Below are 17,200 nucleotides of genomic sequence, written 5' to 3'. Positions count from 1 at the left end.
GAAGCATTTGGGACAAGCTGTGAATCCTGAGGACAGAATGCACTGTGATCCTGCAGGTGAGGCAGAGCTGGAATTGAACTGGGGGCCTGTGCCATGGGCAGCAACTGAATGGTGGGTGGTGGTGGAAAGAGTGATATAGGTGGGGATATCAGGTCTGGGCTTTTGCATTCTGTGAGACTTGGAGCATGTTGTCCTGCCTCTCTGGGCCTCTATTCCCTCACCTGTGAAATGGGGATTAAGTTAGTCCTGTCCTCATGAGAAGTGTGTGTATCTCAGGAGAGCAAGAACAAGAAAACTGCAGAGCCCCCAAATGCGGGTGCCTTTGTGACTCCCAGTACCAATAGCCTGTACTTTCAGGTCTTGGTCATTGTTTTGGGAAGTTTAGATGTCCATGGTGATCTTCCTGTTTGGCTTAGCCTAGGAGTTGTAAATAATTTTCCTTTCCCAGGTAACCATGACATCTTCTGCTGATATCTCACTGCAAGAAACCAGACCACTAAGCTGGGGCAGGGCTTGAAGAAATAGGGCCTGTGAGCCAAGGAAGGTAGTGGCTTCTTTGGCTAGAAGTCCAGAGAACCTGCTGCAAGGCACCTATGAAGAGGAAGCAAGAGAGATGAAGGAAAGGGCCCTAACACCCCAGAAGGCCCTGAGTTGTTTTCTCTAGGCAGTTCACAAGTCAGCAGCTTGTCTCTCATACCCTGTGAGAGGAGGATGGGAGCTTAGCTAGCAGTGGACTGCGAAGGGATAAGGTGTCAAGCCACTGAGCTCTGGGCTGTTCCTAGGTATTGGCCCTAGGGATGCAGAGGTTGATGGGTCAGAAAGTGGCATGGCTGAAGCCAGGAGTTCTTGAGGGTGGCAGCCCCGCTGATCTCTGAAGGTTTTCTGAGTCTCAGAGGCTATGACCAAAACCTGCTGGGAAGACAGCACCACTCCTTGAAGATGGCTACTGGGGAACCCTGAGCTTTGATGCAGTATATATCTACCTGAATGATTCTGTCCTGGGAATCTGGGAGGTTTGTCTATCCAGCTTTTCTGAAACAAGACCCTCCCCTTTCTTATACACATAGGAAGTATTCTGGTGACCACCCAGCTCTCTTCTGGGATCCCTGAAGAAGCTGACATTGCAGTGCGACAGCTGGATTCAGCTCCTAGGAGGACCCAGCCATTGTAGCTTATGGAGCTGGCCCAGGTCTGCTCCCCTCCCCCAGCCTCACATCTGTCTCTGAAGAGTAGCTGGAGCCAGGGGTTAGTCTGGATAATCCAGGGTGGGAGATGGGGGATGGGGTTGGAGGGCCTAGCAGGTTTCCATGCTGGGCCTAGAGGGATGTTTGCCCCAATCTGCATTCCTACCCCTCCTTCACACCCATCCATCGCTGGATCAGTAGCAGCCACAGGGACACTTGCCTCAGATTCATGGAGCCTCAAGCACTTGGCTGAGGCAGAGAAGTAATTGGTTTTGACAAACCACAGCCAGCCCCAGGGGCAGCATGAGCAGCATTTACCATGACCAGGCAGGAAATGGAGGCTCAGTGAGGCCTCCCTCTACCTTCTCTTGAGTACAGCTGCCCCCTCCTGTAAGCAGAGATTTCATACCCAAAGAAAGTTACAGAGCCACAAATTTACTGTCCTTTCTATTCCTCTCTCTCAGCTCTGGGGCCTGGCAGCTCACAAAGAGGGGCCAGTCTGCTCTGTGCAGATGGGGGAGACTGAGGCAGAGGTGGATCCTGAGTAGTCCTCTCAGTCCCATCCTTGTCACTTTGGTTTCTCATGAACCAGAGAACCAAATGACTGACTCCTTCGTCATGACAGGGTTTGAAGTCTAGGTGGAGAAGCAGTACCACTGCACACATATGCATACAAAGTGCCTGAAAGGCTGGCACAGGGTAAACTCAGATGGTGACTGTTCAGTGGATGGATAAGCAAAGGGGCTGGCATCTGAGCACAGAAAAGGGAGCAACTGGGGCTGTGACTCTGTCCCATAATGCCTAGGTCACCATCTAGCCCCACATGGGGAGATTAAGAACAGTATATCAGGGTTGAGCCTTGGTGCCAAATGGCTTGAAAGAAATAGGCTTGCATTGGGTTGCCAAGACCCAGTCCCACATTGATGACCCTTTGACTGTTGTTTATGAGGAAATGGCACAGGCTGTGAAGAGGAACCCTGGAGAAGAGCTGACTGCATGGGTTTCCTAGCTACCTAAATGCCAGGCTGAGGCTGAGGAGGCTGAGCTGTTCTCAGAGTGGCTTGAAGGTTTGGCCAGGTGTGTAGCTATGGGCAGGAGCATTAGGGAGTCTTTCTTAGGCATCTGAATCTCCCGTCTGCCTTTCTGTCTTCCTACTCCCTACCATCACTAGATTTCTCCTCTTCCTCCTTCTTCATTTTTTCAGTACAGGGGAGTCAACACAGTGCCTTGGTGTAGTGAGCTACAACTCCAGCCCTTTTTTATTTTTCAGTTTGAGATAGGGTCTCAAGTTGCTAGGTTGCTCAGACTAGGCTCAAACTTTCAATCCTCCTGTCTCCACCTCCCAGTGTGCTGGAATTACAGATGTGCACCACTATACCTAGCTAGACTTACTGTACTTACTCCTCCCCTCACTCACCCCCACCTTCTCTAGACCTCTCCCCAGCTTTAAACCCACACCACAGCTCTTCTCCTGGAAACCTCCCAGATTAATACCAAGGCCAGTGATGACTGGAGCTCCTCACTCTTCACAGTTTTTCCACCCTTTGGCTACATGTAGGCTGCCAGGAATCTCTAACAGACCCAGACTGGTGATCTCAGCATGGAGATGGTGGCCAGAGGGTAGGAGCAGGTCCAGGCCTTCCAAGAGTCCACCTGAACATGATGAGTCAGGCCTGGAAGGCAGCTAGCCCTGGTGATTCTTGGTCCCATGACTCACTGAGAGACATAATGCCTGACCTGCTGAGATTTATGTGCAGTTGATGTGGGCTGACCACTCTGTGTGGAAGGCCATATGAGAGATGGGGGATAGAAGAATGCATGCATGTGCATGTAGATGAGAACATGCTTTGAGGTACATAGAAGGGAGTAGTCATTCCTGCATATATTCCACATGTGTTGGTGTGGCTGTGTGAGCATGTGCATGTGGATGGATGTGTGGTACTGAGTGATGCCTGTGGAGTTGTACACAGGCACATGTAGGGTGGGGACTGAGAAAGGCAGATACTGGAAGGTCTGTGTCACCCAAGCAGGTGAGAACTACTTAACTGATTATTAGTGAAGCTGAGAAGTCTCAATTGCGGGTGAGAAGCACACATTCATGCACATATAGTTTCCCTGTTCCCAAGTCACCACCAAACACTCCTCGACTGCCCTGTGGTAGGGCAGGATGTCAGTTGTGCATCCACATCCTAAAATAGGGGCTGTACCAAGCAGTCCTGTTGTAGAGGCTATGATGAAGCCACCCAGGACCTTTTCCCCATTTCACAGAGGTGGAACTGTGGCTGATAAGGGGGCACTGGACAGAATCCTTATTCCCAAGCTCTAGGCCTCCCGGTGCAGACAGCATCTATGTTCTTCTTGAGTAGGCTCTGACAGTCCATCTTGCCCTGGCCTGGGATCCACCAGAGTTGCCTTCTGAAGGTGTAGAACTGTCTGGGTGCCTGTGGCATAACTGGAGTCTCCACCAGGAAGGAGCTCTCTATGCCCAAGAAAGCCACTCCCGCTTACAACTCCCAAATGCTTGTCATCAGCCATTTTCCTCTGTGTTCCCTGCAGGCAGGTGGGGAGAGGATGACTGATCCCCTAGAAGACACATAATGCCTACTCTCTGCTGTTCTGTGAAAATGAGGGCCCCCCACTTCCCACAGCTCTATGTTCCTCCGCATCAGCATGGATCACTCTGATTGCAGCTGTCCCTGTTCTGACCCTTGCTCAAGCCTAGCTTCCAAGGCATTGCTGGGGTCTGTGGCACCTGTCTCTGGGTCCTAGAGTCTGAGCTCTGTGTTGACCCTTGGCAGACAGGCCTGCTGCCCCCTCATGTTGCCCCTCGAAGCACCTTGGCCTTGCTGCTGCACTGCAGCTTCTTGCGGGGAGACCTGGAAGCTGGGTGGAGTGGAAGCCACTTGCCTCTTGATCAGGTGTTGATGCAGGAGCCTTCATTATGCTCCATCTATAGGCGTGGAATAAATTTGTGTGCAGTGAATTTATTCTTTTTAAAGAGGGACTTTCACACTGGGGAGAACTTTTAAAAAGAACATTTTATATAAAAAGCAATTACCATGCCAGTAATTTTTATGTATTCTCCCCCTGCCATTCCTGCCTTTGTATTTGAATGTGACTGCCTCCCAGGCAGCTGCAGCCTGGCTCCATGGTTCCCAGCCTCTCAGCTGGAACTTCCTGCCTGCTACAGTGACCTCCTCCTTCCAAAAGGATCAGGATGCCGGGGCCCAGGCCAGTGGTATAGACTTCAGGAGCACAGCTGGATGGATTTGTGATCCAAACTTGGGTGTTCTGAAAATTTCCTCCTGCGTGCAGATCTGTCCTGCTGCTGCTCTAGTTCTAGTCCTAGGCCTGGCACATCCTTTATAGGTTCTTTTTTATAGCAGCTGAGCACTTAAAGGCTCTGCTTCCTAGCAGCCTCACAGCCCATCTCAATATGGGAAGAGACAGCAGTGTGGGAGCAGGTATTTTCCCTCCTGAGGAGCCACTAGAGGAGCCACTAACGGGCACCCTGCTTCCCCAGCCATTATTCCTCTCACACAAGATGCATTATGTAAATTGTCTCCATTGCTAAGTGGTGGAGGAGCTAGCTGCTCAGGGGAAACGAGGCAGTGAGGTCTGGAGCCTTCTGGTGGGAAGGCAGGAAAATGGGCCCTGAAAACTCACTCACTGTTCTGCATCAAAGAGGATGTGGCAGCTTCTACCCTCAGACTAGAACCCCGAGGCTTGCACAGGTTATCCCTCAGACCACAGCTTTGTGAAGGTGGCAGCTGGGAGCTCCCAGGAAGCTGGGTGGGTTCCCTCATCAGATGGGGCCATCAGATTGGGGCTTTGCCTCTCATCTCAGACTGGCTGCAGGGTAGAACATAGCCCCACACGCACCCGTAGGGCCTCTTTAGAAACATTTAACAGAATTAGAAGAGGTCACATCCAGCCATGGAGCCGGGTGACCTGCCCCCTTCCAGACCTTGGAAGCTTCTGTGACTTTGGACCCTTCAGAAGTGAGTGCCTAGTGAACATGTGATGTAGAAGGGTGAATATTGGGAACAGCCCACATCCTGGAATGCCAGCAGGTTTTTGGGGTCTCTAAAGGGCTGTGGTCTTGCAGAAGGATATGAGAGAAGGAAAGTTCGTGGGCATAGTCAAGGCCTGGGTAAGGAAGGAACTTGCCTGGCTTACTATCTTTCCTTTTGAACACATGATCTGCTGGGGGAACTGAATCCACTTAGCATCTTTGGATTCAGTACCCCACTGTTAGAGAAACCAAGCGCTCTGGGTTTCTTCCAAACTGCACTTGGCGTGTGGCCCACCAGCGCAGGCCACACACTGCTCCTCCCCCAGGACTGAGTTGCCCCCTCATCCTCATCTCCTATTTTGCCTCTTAGATAGGAGGCCACTTGGATTGAGAGGTCACAGGTTTGTGAATTTCCTGGAAGTTACACAGAATTTAGGATTCCAGGAAGAGATGAGACTTAGCAAAGAAAACATTTACAGCCTTCTCAGCCCCACTTCCTGCATAGCTACCTCCTTCCTGGTCTCTTCTCAGTCGAGGCTGTCTGTGGGGCCAGGTGAGATAGACAATCTGACTCTGGCACAGGTTTCAACAGTAGTTGGTAGTCAGGTGTGGTGGAGCACACCTGTAATCCCAGCACTTGGAAGGCTGAAGCAGGACAATTGCCACGAGTTTGAGGCCAGCCTGAACTACACAGAAAGAACCTGTCTCAAAAACAAACAAAAAACACAGTGCTTGGTGGCACAGCTGTGAGTTCATGCTACATGGGCATATTGTAGCATCTTCCTCCACATGTGGTACTGTCCCCTTACCCCCTGGGATGAATGACATTATCTCTCAGACCCCTGTGGCTGCTGTCCCTCAATGTGCTTTCTGAGTATTTCCAATTTGGGGGAAATGTTGTGAAGGGATCCAGGGGCACCAACACCAAATCAGTGTTTGTTCTAAAGAACCTGATCTCTAGTCAGCAGGTCAGGGAATTGAAACCAGGCTGGATCCCCTGCCCCTGACTCCTACTCCTCCTCTGTCTGCAGTATTTTCTCTTAGTCTCTCTTCTTCCTTCCTTCCCCTCTCTTCTTTCTTTCTAGCTGGATTTTTAAATTTAGGGGTACCAGGTGCCAGGGTGTCTCCAGGCAAACTATGTTAGGAGCATGACAGCAGCCCCTTCCTCTGCATTTCCAATACCTCAGAGGCTGGCACTTCTAATCTCCGAGCTCCATCTTGAAATGACATACTTAAATAGCTACTGTGTGGTTGTTTAGTTTTAGGCATTATCCACAGGCATCCCACTGTGGGGAAGAACTGTGCTCCTTCTCTCCCCTTGCACTGCCCTTTCCTTGGCCTTACAGTGTTATTATGTGATGTTGCTAGGTCAGGACTCACTGTTGACATTGTTCTGAGTGGCAAATATTATTATGTGCCTCATAGTACACACAATTTTAAAATTGTTTTCTGCAGGTGATGACTGTCTGGGTTTTGGGTTTTGACTTATTTGTTCTTTTTTCTGTGAATCTGTACTTATTCTGCCCCATACTTCCTGCCATTTTATCAACCCTCATGTCATACATTCAGATACTTCTGAATTCTATCAGATTTACCACACAAAGAAAGTCTTGACTAGAGCCTCCCAACTTACTCCAGTGAAGCCTGGCTGCACTCCTAGCCTACTCAGATATGTCCCTGGGATTTCCTTCACCTCTTCCTGAGATGAGTCTCTTCTTTCCTGGATCCTGTGGCCTCCTCCTCCTCCTCCTCAGTTTCTGGATTTCTCCCTGTGTTTGGCAGAGAATATTTGTAGTTGGCTTCCTGAGAAAGGGACATGGGAGCCAGACTTCTGAAACTTTCATGTCTCAGAAAGCCTTGTGCTCCCCCACACTTTACAGAAATTTGAGATGGGTTGGCAGTCCAGGCTGGAAGCCATTAGCCTCAGAATCTGTAAGGCAGCCGCCTTCATTCCTTCCAGCTTCCTGAGCTGTGGACAGGTCCCATGGTGTTCAGATTCCCCATCTATTATACATTATTTGCTTTCCTTTAATTTTGGTTTTTTGATGTCAGAAATTTGTAAATTTTTGTCTCTTTACCTAGTGTTCAAATTCCATGGGGGTGTTTATTTTTATTACTTATCACACGGGACACTTTCAGACTAGACATTATTTTTCATTCTGGGAAGTTTTCTTGAATGATTTCTTTACTTCGGTCTTCTCTTTATTCTCTTTTAAGAGTCCTTAATTTAGACCTTCCCCCAACCCCTCTCTGCTCTCCAGTTTTCCTCTCTGCTTTTTTGTCAGGAGATTTCTGTTTTATCTCCCAGTCTTTCTACCAAGCTTTACATTTTACAGGCGTATTTTCAACTTGCAGGATCTCTTTTCTTATACCTTTAAAAAATAACATCTTATTCTTATTTTACTGTTGCCACAATGTCTGTTACCTCTCTGAGAATAGTATTATAATTTTTTAAGAAAACCTTTTTATTTTGAAATAATTTTAGACTTATGACCAAGTTACAAAAATAGTACAGAAATTCCCTAACCCTTTACTCAGTTTCTTATCATCTTGCAGAGCTGTAATACAAATATCAAACTAAGAACTTGACCTTGGTACAATACTTCCAGCCAAAGAGAGAACATTATTTGGATTTAACCAATTTACCAATTTACTCATGTTCTTTTTCTATTCTGTGATCAAATTCAAGGTACTCTTGGTCATAGTCTTTAGTCTCCTCTAATCCATGACAGTTTCCTCTTTCCTTGTCTCTAATGACCTTGATACTTCTCAAAAAGTACTGGCCAATTATTTTGTTACATACTCACTATTTGGGTTTGTCTGATGGTTTCCTGTGAATGACTGAGGATATGCACTTTTAGGAAGAAACATCATATGTCCTCAGTGTATCATATTAGGACTTAGATGAGATCAGTTCATCTGGTTATTGATGTTTACCTTGATCATTTGGTTAAGGTGGTAGCTGCTTCATTCTTCCTTTGTAAGGTTGCTGTTTTTCCATTTTTAATAAATAAATTTCCTGGGGGAGATACTTTGAGGCTGTGCAAATATCCAGTTTCTCTCCAAATTTTTGCTTATCAATTTTGGCATACATTGGTAAAACTTGCCCACAACAGTTATTATTACAGTATTTGAATGGAGCTTTTCTATTTCCCTTATTCCTTTTACACTTATGAACTATAATTGTTCTATGAGGAAGAGTGGTCTCTTTTCCCCCACTTACTTATTTTTCCAGTTATTTATCTTATGAATGCTCATTGTCTCTGGGTATAGTTCAGTAATATCACTATTAGTTTTCTGGCTCATATTGTTCCATCTCTGGCCATTAGGAGCTCTTTCAGGTTGGCTCCTGTGCCCTTATGACATACTTGCAGTCTGTTTTGGCCTTCTTTTACTTTCTGTTACCACAAAATGGTCTACAGTCATCTCATATTTTCCCTGTTGCATCCTTGAAATCAGCCACTTCTCCAGGAGGTTTTGGGTTGTATTTATTACAGAATATATAGAGGTCAAGCTCTAGCTGCCAAGTGTGCTTATTAGTAGTGGGCTTTATCACATCTAGACCCTCTCCTGATCAAGAGTAGATCTATGTACGCATACTAATTTGTGTATACGTAGTAGCCATAATCACATCTATCTCTACCTCTGTGTATATGTTTTTTTGTTTGTTTGGTTGGTTGGTTTTGGTTTTTGAGACAAGGTCATGCTATGTAGCCCAGTCTAGCCTTGAACTCACTGAGTAGCACAGGCTGGCCTTGAACTTGTAGCAATCCTCCTACCTCAGCCTCAGCTGGGATTATAAGCATACACCACTATGCCCATCAGCTGTATATATTTTTAAACCATGAGTCCATACTGATGCCTCCAGCTCTGATCCTGCACTCCAGGATTCATTCAGGTCTTCCTCCTTTCTTGTTGATGACTTCCTTCTCCAAGATCCCCGTTCTCATTATCTAAAGATATACTTCTTAGTTCGACCATAGTGTACATGCTTTATAGCATATTTTACATGTTCTTCTCCCTGGCGGCCCAGCTTCTGTCAAGTTATGTTTGTTTGTTTGTTGTGTCCTCTGGTTCCCAGGTGCCTGTCCCAACATAGTATGGAGCTCCATATGCTCTGTGGGTCTTTAAGTAGACAGAGAAGATCATGTGATAGGAGCTGAGGTGTGGTATTACACAATCCCTTGGACTTCCAGTGCAAACATCACCACAGAGTGGGGCTTGAATGAGGGATGCAGACTTAGTGTGGTGGGTGACTTCTGGGCCACAGGACTCACTATGTATGATGGACGCCAAGCTGCCTCCCTGGGCTGTAGGTTCCCCAGAGAAAATTCTTTTAGTCTCCCATTTGGGACTTCAAGGCTTAGCTTTGGGGTTCCCCAGCCTTAACCCTCTGCTGGCAGAACTGAGCTTTCCAGGAACTATTCAGCCAATCACCAGGGTTAATATGTTTCCAGTTTTCAAAATGTTTTTCCTGGCCTCCTCTTCATTTTCATTATCCCTCTGAATTTTTGCCATTTTTTGTAGTCCTTTCCTGCTGATTCAAGGAGTTTGGGGAAAAGTGAATGTTTCCTTGTCACCAATGTGTTCACTGCATTTGTAGCAGCTGAGCCCTGAAAGTCTGGTTAAATGACATTGGTGCAGGATAAATGACACTGGCCCTGGCCAGTGGATGGATGAAGAGGAAGTTCTCTGGCTGAGGGGTATGGTGAGCCTGGGCTAGCCTCCTGACCTCCCTCTCACTACCCTGATCCTCACACAACCTCAGTGGCCCCTGACTACTACCTAGGGCTACAGGAAAACATTTGAAGAGCTGTTGCCCTGTGTCTGAGAGCAAGATGATCCCAGGGCTTAGCTTGGAATTAGCAGCAGGGGGCCTCTGGGAACAAAGAAGGGAGTTTGGAGAGGAGACAGAGAGACAAGGGGCACAACCAGCCTCACAGGGACACTTGAGCAGCCTAGTTCTCCCTGAATTCAGGCATCCCTTATTCCAACTCTTAGGCCCCCCAACCTGTGCAGCTGGAACCTTTGGCAAGTCTATCTTTTGCAGTCAACAATGAGGAAGATCTTTGCTGATAAAGCAAGTACTGCCTTTGTTGACAAATGCCAGCTATTCTCTGGCTGGCTCCCCTGCTCAACACCACTATGCCCATAATGCTGCAGAGGTAGGGTTACAAGGTTCCCATGGTCAGAGCAGAGCATTGCCCTGAACCTGACAAATGGCTGAGGCCCATTCATTTGGGGCAGTTCCTGAAGCCTCAGCAGGTTCAGAGTGGGAACAGATCCTCTCTTCAGGGCAGTCTCAGATCTCTGAGCCTCCTCCCCAAGGGTGTGCCCTTTCCCTAACTTTGGTGTCCTCCTGAGATGCCCTTTCGAAGCCCCACCTCTACCTATTGAAATTGAGCACCTCCTAAAGCTGAGGGAGTAGGGCCTGAGTAGGGTCTTGATTGCAATCAGACCAAAAAAAGCCCCTCAAAAATCACATGATTCAGGATTCACTTTTCTCATCTGTAAAAGGGGGAGATGTCTTTGCCCTCAGGGTCATGTTGAGATGATGAAGGATATGAAGTGGTTTCAGGTGAGGGAACCAAGCCCCATGTCTGTTGAGGCAGTGACAGAAGGACAGCAACTGCTGGACCTAGGGCCACAGTGGACTGTAGCACCAAGGGCTCAGGAAAGACAGGGTGTAGCATTCCAAGAGCTGAGAGGAGAGATTCCTCAGCCTACAGACAGAACTGGGCAGGACAGATGAGGCCACAGGCTAGTTACGAAAGGCTCAGAGCCAAGGTTATAGAGTGACTTTTTATAGGCACCTGCTGGCTAGAAAGGAAAATACTTAGTAGGAAAGAAACAAGCCTCGGTGCCTGCTTCCCTGATGACATTTCAAGAGGCTAGGCAAATGGACCACCCATCACAGCCCAGTGTATTATTTTATGTCCTAGCTTCATTCTATGAAGGATAAGGGAGGGGTATAAGGTACTTTAAAACTGTAAAGAGTCAGTAATGTTCTTGGACAGGCCATGAAGAGTATCACATAAAGCGTGACTGGACTGGGATGGGAATCTGAGTCCTCTGATCTCTCCAGGGTGACTCCAGGGTGACCTTCTCCAGAACACCTGACTTTTGACTCCCTTTTTTGAATTTTCCCCTATAAAACCAAGGCGATGGGGCAGGATCTACCAGTAAGTTTCATGCTTCTAGTCATGGTGGGGGGCAGTTGGGCACAGAGGAAGGGCAGATAGACAGAGGCCAGGAGGTGGGACTGAGTGAGGAGGGACAGAGAGCACAGGGGTAGGCCTAGGATGACAGCAGGGAACCTGTCAAAGAATGCCAGTAGAGAACTGTCCCTCAGATCTTTGGCCAATCTCTAGGGAGATTGAGGCCAGAGAGAACTGGAACAGACCCTCAGCCACACAGTAAGTTGGGCCCAGAACGTAGGATCCACACCCCTGGGTGATAATAGGGAAGTTATAATGTCATTTCTACTGCAGTGGGCAGGACACATCTGTGTGACAGGCACACTCAGCTGTGAAGAGAGCTGACCAATCCTTGAAAGTGAGTCTCTCTTCTCCCCCACCCTACCAGCCCTTGCCCTTTCTTGCCCTGGCACCTTTTGTTTTTACCATGGAGACTTCAGTCAGAGGCTAATTAAAAAATCAGCCTCTTGTCTGCAAAGGTTGAGTCTTTCCATTTGCACACAGCCCTTCTTGATCATTTCTAGTCTTGGGCAAATGACTCTACTTCCTTCTGTCTCAGATTCTTCATCTATAAAGCAAAGCTAATGCTTCCTGTCTTACCTCCCTCCTAAGGTGTTACAAGGCTTAAAAGAGAATACCTTGCGAGTCCTGGAGGACTCCTAAACAGTGGTTGGAAGACACCCTCCTGGGGGTGTTGTGGGATGCTGCCCTGGGGTCTGCCAGAAGTTGACAGCACTCGTCATAAGGGACAGGCCCAACTGAATGGAGCTGAGCTTAGAGAAGAGTGGGGGTATGCAAGCCCAAGTGTCTGTTTTGCTGATTGCTCCTTTTGCTTTCAAGGAGATTAAACTATTTTTAGTCTGCGCTACTGCTGGTGAGACGCCGGAGGAAGCCTTTCCATCGCTGAGATTTTCTGGAAGCTGCCAAGTGTGGTCTTCAGCTCAATTCTGGGAGCCTCCCAGAGCAGACAGGAGGGGATAGGAGGGGACGTCACCATCTGGGGCCTGCAGGGACAGGCTGCTGTGTGGTTGCCTCCTGAGGTCCTGCTGTGCTGGCCTTGTGAACTGAACTGCACAGCCCTGGCCTGTGGAAAGGAGTAATCTGATGCACCCGATGTTTGTAATGCTGGGTTTAAAAAAAGTAATTTATTTTCTAATTATTCCTTGTCTTGCATAACCGTGCATCGCCAAAGTGTCGCTATTTAAAATATTTATCTCTCCACGCCGCAGGAGCAGCTCTGGAGCATGGAGGGGGAAGAAATAAAAGTCTGTGTGCCGGTCACAGGCATATTACGACTCGTCCTGGCAGCTTTGACGTCTCCCTGTAAATACATTTATTTTTCATTAGAACATTTCTGAGCTTGTGGCCCCCAGAGAGTGGAGTGATTATACTGTTCATCTCCAAGAGATGCAGTAGAGAAGTGCTTGCAGAATGAGTACCACCACTACCCCCAAGCACATCTGCACTCTTGGTCACAGTTTGAGGCTTGGGGTGTGTGTGTACAGAGGGCGTGTAGTGCTCAACTGCATGTGCACCTGGCATGTGGCCAGGGATGTTGAATGTTTGGTTTGGTGGAGAAACTGAGGCCCAGAGGTCTGCTTTGGAATAGAATCAGCCTCGCTGGCAAAGTGGGAAGTAAGCCAGTGACCTGTCTTATTAATCCCTGGTGCCAAAGCCTTTCTTCACATCTGGGAAAGCTTGGCGATTGGCATCAGGAAATCCTGGATAGCTTCAGGAGAGAAATGCACATCCAGAGCTTGAGCAGAAGACCTATGGGTGCTGCAAGTGGAGGCTGTGCTTGCAGGTCAGTGACCTGACTCTTGCCCTTCTCTGCCCCTGGAGGCTGGAGGTTTAGTGCTGGTCAAGGGCTGGAACAGTCCCTCCTCTAACCAGTGATGGAGCAGGAACCAGATCTGGCTCCTCCCTCACTAACAGGTTATGTGCACTAACAGTATTTTTTTTTCCAATCAAAAAAAAAAATTTTTTTTTAGCTCACTGAGTCTAAGAGAGAGTTTTATGCTGAATTTTAAAATACCTTATTTTTTCCAGTCTCTAAACTGCTAATCTCCCAGGCTGAGGGATTCTGGGACAAAGGCAAGGTCTCGAAGTGGAAATCTGTAAAATTAGCTTTTGCAGTATTAGTGTTTGCAGTTGGAGATTGAAAAATTGCTTTCCCAGGGCCTGATTGAAGGCTCTGTTCTCCTCGGGGAAGAGGCAAGGACTGCGTACAGAGAGACGAGGAGTAAATGCTGGGAGATGGTTGTGGGGTTTGTGAGCCAAGGCTGTTTCATGCTCGACTCCAAAGGATGTGTGTGTTCCCTGTCTGAGTCATACATAACAGCCAACTTTTCTAGTTCTCTAGGTACATAGCAGGTGCCAAGTAAATTCTGTGGAGCTCAGATGGGTACCTTCCTTTTCTTTTCCTGAGGCCTCCTGGACTTGTTTTCCCTGACCCCCATTCAGATACAAGAGAGTGGGGGAAGCTTCCAGAGCCTGGCAGAGGGGCCAGCTCTGGTGCCTGTGGGTGTGCCTGTGTGGCCCATCAGGGCTCTTGTATACTTGATTGCCTCTGATTGGCTGCAGCTGAATTCAGCAAAAGCTATTATTTGCCCTTGATGAGCCAATCAGATGGCCTCATTGGCCATTCAGAGCAGGCACCGGAACTGGGTTGGGGGGGCAGGCAGATGCAGGACCCAAGCCTGGTCTGTGTCCACTGTGACCTTCACACAGAGCACATCTCCTTTCCCTGACTCATTACCCCAAACGAGAGCTCTTCACACCCCCATCTCCTCCCTCCTAGCCTTTGCCCTCTTCCTTGCCATGTACCTCTACCTGTCTGTACCCCTCAAGACTTCCACTATGTAGTCCATTTTCATCTCTCCAGGCCAAGGTGAGCTATCTCCTACACACTCCCAGAGCTGATCACCTGTCCCTCTCTCTTGCTTTGTCAAGAGGTACAGAAGTCACAGTGATGACACTCAAAAAGATCCAGATATATCAGGTTCAAATCTCGATCAGCCCCTTCCCAGGTTTGGGGACTTGGATAAGTGAGTTCCCCTCTAGAGCTTTGATTTCCTCACTTCTAAAGGGGCCTAATAATTATACGTCCTTAGCCAGGTATAATCCTAGCACTGTGGGAGGCTGAGGCAGGAAGATCACAAGTTCAAGCCCAGCCTGGTCAACTGAGTGACTTAGAACCTATCCCCAAACACACACACACACACACACACACACACACACACACACACACCATACCTCCTTGAAGAGGAATGGGGCCTGAATTTGAGGGTCAAGAAGGTCTGGAGGTTCAGCAGTTCCTATGGCAGGCCTCCCTGAGCCTCTTGCAGGCAACTCAGGGTTTGACACTGATCCCAGCATATGGGCCTGAGTGGTCCAATGGCTTTCGCTTATTCAAAGGACATTCAAATACACAGAGACCAAAACAGGAAGCATGTTGAAGGCTGTATGATGTGTGTGCACTATAGATAGAAGAGCTATGGAAGCACAGCAGGACAGATCAGATCACCAGTGATTTAGGGAATGCCCTGGAGGAAGCTGGGGGCAAAGAGCTAAGCATTTCTGGTGAAGCATGGACAAAGCCCTGGAAGTGGGGAGGAGGAGAGTCTGGCAATGGGACCTCAATGATGTAGAAACAGGCCATACTGAGAAAATAGAGCCTCTGTTGTGTGTCTTGTTCCCAGGAAGCAGACTCAGATTTGCAATCCAAAGGCCTCTGTATCAAGTTCCATAAAGGGGTTTCTCAGATTCCAACAGGGATGAGGACCCCTTCTGCAAGCTTAGAAAGCTTAGGGAGTTTGGGGTTTCAAGGTTCTCAAGTGCAATGACCCAGATGTCCCTGTCTGTGACTCAGGTCCCTCTTCATTGTTAAGGTCATGGCCTTGTGTCGCTAACCTGCTGGAATGGAAACTATAAGCTCCTCAGGATCTTTGCCTCTTCTAATTAAGTCTTGTACCTGACCCTCAGCTTTTCTCCCTCTGGCTGCAGGAAATGAGACTCCTTTTTATGTCCTGCCAAGGGGACTTCTGACTTTCACATTTCACCTTAAATTCATTATTAATCACACTCTGTCTTTCATTGTCTCTTCAAAGCGTTGATAGCCCCCAGCAACAGCCATCTCATTCCATAGTCCTTATAGTTATACTTCTCTGAACACCTCAACCACTTGAAATATGGCACCCAATCATAGGGATTTGATCTCTGTTCATGATGGTGAACATCTGATCAATTGCACCAGTCACACACCAAGATTGTCAGTACCCCACCTGCCTGCACACTGAGGTCCTCATTGTCAGCAGGATGGTGCCTACTTTAGAGTTGGTTTTCTGCGACCTATTCCAGTTCCATGGAGTCAGACTCTGTGCTCATTTTGACAGCACATAAACCGTGGAGTCAGACTCAGAGAGGAAGGTTATGTGCAGGTGTTTATTGAGGACCATAACTAGAAGGAGGCAAGATTTCAGAGCAGGAGAAGTTTGACCTTAACCAATTCCACAGAAAATTGGGCTGGTCCCTCAAAACTGTCCCCAGTTGAAGCCAGGGGTCCAGGCATTTGTACTCCGTCGTCTCACCTGTGTGTCATCCAGAGGATGATGGGGCAGCTCCCTTCCACAAAGGGCATGGCCTAGGAGGGGACTCAGATGAGAGCAGTCAGACTCATCATCCTTAGTAGCTGGCAGGATTCAAACCTCGACCTGAAAAGGGAATCTGCCCAACTCAGATCCAGGTTCTGGTTGTGCCTTTTATCTACCTTTGGACCTCAGGCAAGCCCAACAGCTCTCTCAGACCAGTGCCCTACCCCTAAAATAGGGCATTACCAAGCATCCAGCATCAGGATGGTGTGAGATCTGAGTGGTTCTGAAGCACAGTGTGAGCTAGGGGCTGCATACATGGGGGACAAGGCCAAGGTCCAGTTGCCATCCAGGATGAGGCTCTCTGTCCTCTCACTGTACAAGTGAACCAAGGCCTGGGCCAGCCCAGGACTGAAGAAATGGGTGACATGGACAACATGAAAATTGGATGCTTGGTTGAGGGGTCAAGAATGGAAATATAAGTTGCCTAGAGGAACAAGCAGATAAAGGTAGGCTGGGTGCAGTGGACTGAACTCCAGAACAACTGATGGTGTTTATTCAACAAAGTGACCAAAGAGGGTGGGTGCAATTAGGCAGCCAGGGCACAAGCCTTAGAAGCAGCTCCTGGTCAGGGGATAAAAGTGATGATGGAGCAATTATAGGCAGGTGGCTGCCCATGGTAGGGGTACTGGGGACCACTAGGGATAGACAAGAGCTCCTGCAGAGGCCATGGGCTGGTCCCTTTTGTTGCAGCCTCTATGAACAAGGTGGTTCTAGGCATACCGTGAATGGCTCATTTGCAAGGGACCTGTACAATAGGGAAATGGCTGATAAGCAGCTCCATGTCCAGGACCACCACAGGTTCAGAGGCCAGGAATACTCTTGGTGTCAGCCTGTACAGCTGATGTGGAGGGGCACAAATGTGGAAGCCAGCACCTTGTGGGTGTGTCTGTGGACAAAGAGACTACTGCACAGGAGAAGAAGAGAAGGTACAGAGTGGGGCATGCGCATGGCAGGCCTGCCTGTTAAAAACCATCATCAGCTTTAGTGTTCCAACAGCCTCTTTTACTTTGTAAAACCCTTTTCTTTTGAAAAATAAAAGAAGATTGGAGGCAAGTACAATATTTGGCTGTGGTGGCTGTTAATTTGGCAGTGAATGTCACCTCCGCCTTTCTCTTCTCTGATGCCAAGTGCGCCTTTCCTGTATCTGGGTGG

The 17,200-nt window shown here is 48.2% G+C and overlaps 1 protein-coding gene and 1 long non-coding RNA gene across 9 annotated transcripts in view; one reads left to right on the top strand and one right to left on the bottom strand.

Moving 5' to 3' along the window:
• Nucleotides 1-17,200, top strand: part of Cacna2d2 (calcium voltage-gated channel auxiliary subunit alpha2delta 2) — a 102,674-nt gene that overhangs the window by 6,084 nt on the left and 79,390 nt on the right. The gene's annotated exons all lie outside the window — the stretch shown is intronic.
• LOC104856211 overlaps nt 1-17,200 on the bottom strand; it is an 80,082-nt gene that overhangs the window by 6,009 nt on the left and 56,873 nt on the right. The window lies entirely within an intron of this gene.

This window comes from Fukomys damarensis, unplaced genomic scaffold (assembly GCF_012274545.1).
Source record: "Fukomys damarensis isolate Sample0158 unplaced genomic scaffold, DMR_v1.0_HiC HiC_scaffold_37, whole genome shotgun sequence".
Lineage (NCBI taxonomy): Eukaryota > Metazoa > Chordata > Mammalia > Rodentia > Bathyergidae > Fukomys > Fukomys damarensis.
Note: the sequence above shows the minus strand (reverse complement) of the source record. Positions and strands in the feature narration are given on the sequence as shown.